This window comes from Hoplias malabaricus, chromosome 6 (genome assembly GCF_029633855.1).
Source record: "Hoplias malabaricus isolate fHopMal1 chromosome 6, fHopMal1.hap1, whole genome shotgun sequence".
Lineage (NCBI taxonomy): Eukaryota > Metazoa > Chordata > Actinopteri > Characiformes > Erythrinidae > Hoplias > Hoplias malabaricus.
In genome coordinates, this window is record NC_089805.1 from 23507827 (window position 1) to 23516492 (window position 8666).

Here is an 8666-nt window from a genome sequence, read left to right on the forward strand (position 1 = left end):
GAGCACTTTGCCTAAGAAGCCATGCTGTTGTAATCCATGCACAACATAGAATGGCCTTGTTTTACAGAAATAAACAAGGCCTTCCCTGACAGAAATATTATTTGGATGTTGCTTCAAACCTGTGTATATTGTTCAGCTTTAACGGTGCCTTTAGAAATATACAACTCACCCATGCCATTTGCAGTAATGCACCCCCATACCAATACTGGATACTGGCCTAGGAACTGTGCACTTATAACAAGTCAGATAACCACTCTGCGTTTTAGCCCAGATGACACAGCATCCATGATTTCCAAAAATGTATTTCAGATTTTGATTTTTGTGGACCACTGGGCACTTTTCCACTTCGCGTTTCTGGATCCTTTTTATATATAGTTTCTTCTTTGCATTTATGAATTTTAACTTGAATTTGTGGATGCAGCAAAAAACTGGGTTCACAGACTGGTTTTGAGAAGTATGTCTGAGCCCATGCAGTGATGTCCACTACAGAATCATGTCTGTTTTTAATTTCAGTGCCATCTGAGGGCTGAAGATCACAGACAGCCAGTACTGGTTTTGGGCCTTGTCCTTTTTCTAATCCTTTTAATGATACTATGTATTGTACATGATAAAATCCACAATTCTTTACTGTTTTAAGTTGAGACCCATTAATTCCAACATTTGCTGAGTGTGTGTGTTGCCCTGTGAAGGACTGGCGCCCCCTCCAGGGTGTATTCCTGCCTTGCGCCCAATGATTCCAGGTAGCCTCTGGACCCACCGTGACTGTGAACTGGATAAGTGGCTATAGATAATAAATGATGATGAAAATCATACCCCCCCATTTTAGTGTATGAACATTAAAAGAGTGCTATTTTAAAGGTTCAATACGGTTTTAAATTAGAGATGCACCAAAATCCTGTTTAAAAATACGTTTGAAATTTCACATAGTAATTGAGTGAAGTGGCAAATTTAAAATTAATTAAAATTAAAATATAACCACAAGCAGAAATTACAGGGGGCTAAGCAAGACATGGCATTACTTGGCACCATTTGTTTTCATTGCAACTCTTTTTGCTTTAACTGAAGTTTTTTTTTCTGATTTGGATACACATGAAATTTTCAACATCTGGCATTGAAAATGCTTCAATTCAGTACATCAACCAGCTGCTGGATTTGATCCCAAGACCATTCAGTTACAAAGCCAAATGCTATCAGGTAGCACTACTTATATTTTTGGAATTTTGTTTATTTATTACATTATTAAAATTTTGGGTCAATACATAGTCATGCATGAATACATTTATCATTTCAGAGTAGCAATTTTCAATCAGTTTGGTCAAAATGTAGTTCATTCTATGTTCAATTTGTAAAATAACCTTTACAAATTTTTGACATTCCTGTTTAGCCACTTAAACATGGGATTTGAACCCTAGGTGGTCTAGTTCCAAGGTCAATTTTTCATTGCACTCTTTTAATGTTGGGATGAATAAGGAGTCACGCATGAAACATACCAAACTAAACAGCCACAGGATTAAAACCTCTGACCATATGCATTCAAAGTAAAGCACTAGAAGCTTGCACCACAGCCTTCCTCAATCATTCACTACAGTTTGAAACTGAATATCAAGGAACCAATTCCTATGAACATTAGCTGTCTTTTCATTCTAACACCTTCCTGTAACATTCTCTACATATAACACTGCCACAGCAATTGTAACCACATTTTTCAATCAATGTAGCCCAGCTCAGTATTCGAACCCTAAACCTATGGGTCCGTAGGCAGCTACTCACATGTTAAACCACAAGTGACTTCTGCAGAGCCCCATTCTGAGTCTCTTGAAAGGGTGGAGTAATATGGAAACAAGCTAAATTTTATTGTTCGGTCTCAGCAAAATTTATTAGGCAGGGAAAAAATAGGAATTTATTTAGCATTTCAGCATTATTTGAAATGCTTTGAATTATTATCTTTATAAATAATTTTAAAAATGTTGCTCTATAGTGCAACTATCAGGCTGATTGGGGTGATTTAATTTGCCTGAGTAGTGGGAGAAGGGTACTACTAGTTGACCATGTTTCATGTTTCTTCATCTTATGGTTTGGTCTGTGCAAAACTTTACTTATGTAAGGAAAATAATCTATATTAATCATTTCAATTTTGGGGTATTATTAGCAACAATAAAACACTGTACTAGAAGATTGTCTCACATATGTGTACAATGTTTTAACAGCATTCACAAAATCTAATTTTTCCCAAATGGCTGTAAGGACTAATTGGCTAATGGTGGCCATATTTTTCAGTTGAGCATGTTGCCATTAATTGACTGGTCTACAGGTAACTCATGGATGAATCATGCAAGATTTCATTTCAATAGGTCTATCAGGGGCTGAGAAACTGATTTTTTTTTTGCAGCACCCCCTTTGGGTTAATTGACACAGCATTTGGATGGGTTCCAGAGAATCATGTGCCTAACAAGAACGCTAAATGTCATATGTGCCAGCGATCTTGATCTATAGCCATTTATGTGAAATAAGCTCCACCCCGGAGGGACTAATTGGCATGTGGCTGCCACATTGTTGACAAATTGCTAATATTTTTTGAAACATTTAAATCTGGAGACTCCCCTGAACACTTTGCTACCTATATTGCAGGGGTGTTTAAAAATATCTAGTAGAAAAATTATGGTTTTGTGTTTTTTGCCAAATATGGCAGTGGTGTATGTTTGAGGAGCTAAACACACCCAATGAGCCAAAAATGAACAACAAAATGCAGTAAGAATTTTCATCGTAGCCATCATTAAAGAGATATTATACAAAACGCAAAATGTTGCTTCATAGCGCCACCATCAGGCTGATTGGGATCATTTCACTTGCCTGAGTAGTGGGAGAAAGGTACTACCAATTGGCCATCTTTAATGTCTCTACATCTTATGGTTTGGTCTGTGAATTTATTCAACATTGCAGCTTTGTGGTGTTATTAGCAAGAATAAAACACTCTACCAGAACATTGCAGCATACACAGTTCGCATAGCATTCATGAAAGCATTTTTCTGTCACTGCAGCTCAGCTCAGGATTCAAACCCCGAACCTTTGGGCCAAGGAGGCAGTTGTTTGCATGTTATGTCACAAAGGACCTGTGAACACCCACCACATCTTGAGATAACTGCTTTCACTTCTGTTTGGATCATCACATCACTGAAGTAGCAATTTTACAGGTGTAGGCACACTATGTTTATTACTGAGTAATAATTCAGGCACTGGCTTTAGGTACAGAACATTCAGGCCATGGCAGCCTCTGGTGCGGACCAAACCAGTCCTGCCTGGAGTCAGTGAAGTGTAATGTAAAGAGTGTTCTGAGGCCATTTGTGGCTGTTTGATCTGTCCTGATGATCCAGGAGACACAGGAATCTCCTGTGCAAGTATAAGAGTGTGTACCTGCCACTGACTGTTAACCATGAGATATGTATAAGACCATTGGAATAAACTGTGGTGGCCTTTGTAATTGAAAACTAATTATCCAACACTGGTAACTAACTTCACTAATGTATGCTGTATTGTACTAACGGTACTATTTTTGAGACACCATTAAGTGCATGTTTTTCATCTCTTTATTTTTCAAAAGTATAATTTTACAGGTTTCAATTTGGATTATATTTGAATCAAACTTTCATTCATTCATTTTCCGGAGTTCAAGGTCACTGTTCAGAAACACTGGGCGCAAAGCAGGAACAAACCCTGGAGGGAGTGCCAGACCTTCACTCGCACTTAAGGACATTTTTTGAGAAGCCAATCCACCTACCAACATGATTTTGGACCATGGGAGGAGACCAAATCACCTGGAGGAAACCTATATGGGCATGTGGAGAACACACCCAACTCCTCAGAGACCGTGTGGCTGCAAATTACAACTAATATATTATAACTAAGCAACTAATATATTTATATGTATAATAATTCACCTTTGTGTGTCAAAACAGTCAGTTTTTTTAGTAAAGAAAATGGTTCTATATAGAACCCTCAACACTCTAAGAAACCTAAGTATAATCTAAAGGTTATTTGCATTGTGAAATGGTTCTTCAGCTTGATGAAGAATGTGCTGCAGATGGTTTTATAAAACAAATTGTTCTATATAGCACCAAAAACAGTTGATGATGTCAAATGCCAATAGAAAAACCCTTTTTGGTGCCATAAGCCTTTTCTAAAATGTCCTATATACAACCATCTACAGTTTATTCCCAGTGGGAATAATCATGCTAAAGGTGTACATTTATACCTCTGTATTAATGTAAAATTAATTTTGTGTGATAAAAATGTACTTACTAATACATTGAAATATTGAGTGTTAATATTTGAGTGTTATAAACTCAGCATTAATAGCCTTTAATTCAGAACAATTGGCCGATGGTCATATAGCATAATAGGAATTTTTTAACAATGTACATGCATCATTTCATACACATACAGATAAGCAGAACTTTTGCTGTTGACAAGGCCAAGGCCAATGACACACTAGTAATAGCTTAACAAGTAACACCCATAGTTCAACCAAAGTCTCAATCCTCAGCAGACTGAGCTCACACACACACGTGCCTGTTTGATAAATACACACACACACACACACACACACACACACACACACACACACACAGACACACTAAAAAGACAGTGGAGTGTGTGACGTACTTTACAACATCATTACATAAAGCCGGAGTAAACGCAACCATCTGCTCTCCCACACAGCACAGACCTAGACAGCCGAAGCCAGATGTGAGAAGATATGACGCTAGTCCAGGCCAATAGAATAAAGAGGAGCATAATTTACAGATTGGATTACCTGTATAATACATAATAGATTACACAAACTTTCAAACAGAGCCAAAAACTCCTAACAGCACCACCCTGACTGTACAGCTACACACACACACACACACATTTTTCAGTCATTAAGTTACTCTCATACTTCTTACATGGCTTAAGAGATCTACACTTACTTTGTTCTTATTTGTCATACTTAAAAATGTATTAAAGTGCAATTCCATATGTTATATTTGGCCTTACATTATGTGCAGTGGGGGGAATTATGTTTCAGATTTAAAGTGTTTGTTTTCCACTAACCCTAAAGTTTAACCCTTAAATTCATTCATTCATTCATTATCTGTAACCCTTATCCAGTTCAGGGTCTCGGTGGGTCCAGAGCCTACCTGGAATCATTGGGCGCAAGGCGGGAATACACCCTGGAGGGGGCTAACCCTTAAATTTTGAGTTCAAATTTGAGTTGAATGCAAAATTTAATTCAAAATGTAAGTTAAAGGCTAAGTTCACAGTTGTGATCAAAAAACACTTTTTATCAAATTCAGAAGATGTTTCCTCACCTTTTGCTAGCTCTCCAGTCTGTCTGTGTGCTCAAAACTGTTCTAATGTGGTTACAAACCCCGGTGTCTGTAAATGAGTAAAAAACAAACTGTCCCAGTCTGGTATGCTAGGCTTTCTCTCTCATGCCCATGACAAACACATCTGAAGTTTTTTAGACAATAGAGAGAACTCCAACCGTTGAAAAGCACAAACCAAAATGAGGATATTTCTCTATTCCTGCTATAGGTGGGTAAAACTGACTTATATTTGCAGTTTCAGATCACTTAAGATGAAAATTACCAAAAGTGCTACAAAACTAAACAACTCGAGTTTATGTGTTTCTGTGGTAGTTTGTATATTCATTGTCTGTAACCGTTTATCCAGTTCAGGGTCGCAGCAGGTCCAGAGCTTACCCAGAATCACAGAATCATTGGGCACAAGGCAGTAACACACCAGTCCTTCACACACACAAACATTTCCTCACACGCTCACACCTCTGGACACTTTTTGAGTCTCCAATCCACATACCAACGTGTGATTTGGGACCGTGGGAGGAAACCAGAGCACCCAGAGGAAACCCACGCAGACACAGGGAAAACACAGCAAACTCCTCACAGACAGTCACCCGGAGGAAACCCACGCAGACACAGGGAGAACACACCACACTCCTCACAGACAATCACCCGGATCGGGACTCGAACTTACAACCCCAAGTGTTCTTAATTTGAAGCTAAAGCCAGGACTAGTCGTTCATGGGCTGGTACAGTCAGGAAATAATAGTATGTGATTAAAAATCAATTAGGACACATTACAAGTGTATGCTGATGTATCCATTTCTATTTTAATGTTTGCTACAGTGACAAAAGGTAATTATTCTACTAGCCTCCATAGACACAGTTAGGCTAGTTAGGCTATTAACCTCCGTAGCATTGTTTTGCTTATGTCTGCACATGACAGATAAATGTTTATGTCTGCTTGCTTTGTGTTATTGAAGACATTTGTAAGATTCTGAGTGCAGGTAAGTGCCGTATATGATATTTTTACTAGTAAGGTAGTCGCTGCTGAGATCAGGCAGTAAATTACATTTTGTTAATGCTGAAATATGGATTTAATCTCATAACTAAATTAATAACTCAGTCTTAACATCTCTGTTAAGGGTGCATTTTTAGGTCCCAAAACGAGTACATGTCCAAAGTAAAGAGGACGTCTGGTTACCCTAGTTACCTAGCAATCAAGGCCATTTACTTGCCAAATTAAGAATGTTGGACTCAGTGGATGGACTTATTACAGTGGTATTATCAAAAAGACCATTTAGCAGTTTACTCCAGTTACAATGACAGTTCCAGCTCTCGCAAAAAAGTGGGAAATAAGCTAGAATTGGAACTGTACATTGAACAGATTGCTGTTTGAGTTGGTTCTTGTTTTTGAACATGCCATGGAAATCCCCTTTAATTCTGTGCGAGGAGTGGTTTTCTCTGTAACAAATGCCATTCTGTTAAACGTTTTAAGAAGTAACCAAAGGAATTTCAGGTTGACCAATGGTTAAATGCTTTCCCAGTTCTCAGGGGTGGATGAGAAACTATTGAGTTCTTGTATGTATATTATCATGTTCAGATCTGAGTCCACTGTGAGTCTTTACTGAAATCTGCACAAAAAATCAAGCTGAGAAGTAGGAGATCTATTCTTTCCATCTGACCTCACTGTTGTCTAGAGTCCATTCCAGACATGAATGGTAACCCAGAACTTTTCCAGATATTATCTATAAGAGATGATTGTGTGAAAGCAAATGTATTAACAGTTGTACCGGACATTACACAGAGTTTATCCTGCCAGCCCCCTAGTACTTAATCTGGGTACTGTCTGAGTGAGCTGCTATATGAATATAGCTGAATATGTTCCAGAGAATTTACAGTGGATTCATGCCATGCCTCCTGTTAGTCCAAAACACACAGAATATTTCCAGCTGTGAGAACACATCTGACGCAGAAAATGTATGCTACGTGTGTGAAAGGGCAACTCTGAAAAAGGTCTGGATCATATTTGTTCTTATGTGAAATGTCTCCGACTTTGGAGACATTGTCAATGATTCTTATTCATATTATGAAACAGCTTACTGACACATAGTGGCTTGGATGTTTCAGAAATTATGTAATAACCTATTTTAAACATGGCCTCTGTCTGAGGACCCGCTCTACGGGGCATAAAATGTTTCATTTAGGGGCACCAAAGCAATTTGAGTCATCATCTTATGTGAGCTGCCCTTTGTAGGAATGCTAAAATAATAAATAATCTTTTTCATAAAATACTGCCTTTTACAGGAGAAAATGACTTATTTGTCTTTTAGCAGAGTCCTTCTTGTTGAGGTAACTGTCCAAATCCTTTCTGAGTCCACTGTAGTTCTTTAAGTCATTCAGAATGGCAGTGGGATCATCAGATGTTATCACTTAAGAGCCAACCGTATCATTCAGTGAGCATTGCAAACTGCTGGAGGGATTTGACACTCTTTCTTTATCAGGTGAGGTATACAGAGCAGCAGTGGGGATGATGTCATGCTCAGTGTATGGGTGCGTGCTCTGTGCCTGGTAGAAAAGTCTTGTAGTGCGTGCGTGTGTGTTTGTGAATGATTCACACTCCCAAACGTGGGCGGAGACCAAGACTTGGGTTTGATATGACATCATTACACCTTCCTGTTTTGGGGGGTTGCTGGGGAAACATCTACTAGCATATTAGAGTAGACTGGCGATGAGTCACCAGCTCGTCTTCACCCTCAGTGCCCTTGTAGTTTCTCAACCTCTCTCTCTCCCTCTCTCTCTCTCTCTCTCTCTCTCTCTCTCTCTCTCTCTCTCTCTCTCTCTCACACACACACACACACACACACACTCATTGTTTTGAATCTGAATCACCAGATCCATGGCACTCACTTACACTCACTCCAGAATCTCTTCTATAGTCTGACCCCAGTCACTGAGGACATGGTCACAGTAAGCCAATGAGAGAAGAGGAATGCAAAACATATCAAATGTTATGCACAGCTGCTGAAGAGAAGAAATAACATCTGGGTGTGTACAGATTCAGTTTAAATCAGCTTATTAAAGGGCCCATATTTTGGAAAATTAATGCAAATTGCACTGCAACACATGCCCTTTAAGTTGTTCATGGGGTGAGTCAGCTAACACACTTCCATATCCAACTATACATTCAGCCTACAGCTGTGTATCACCCCATTCAAAGTAGAGTTAAAATGAGTGATTCAACTCAGACTGATTTTTGAATGAGGCACAATGTACTGCAGCCGATAAGTACAAAATAACACTAAAAAATATAGTATATGGGACCTT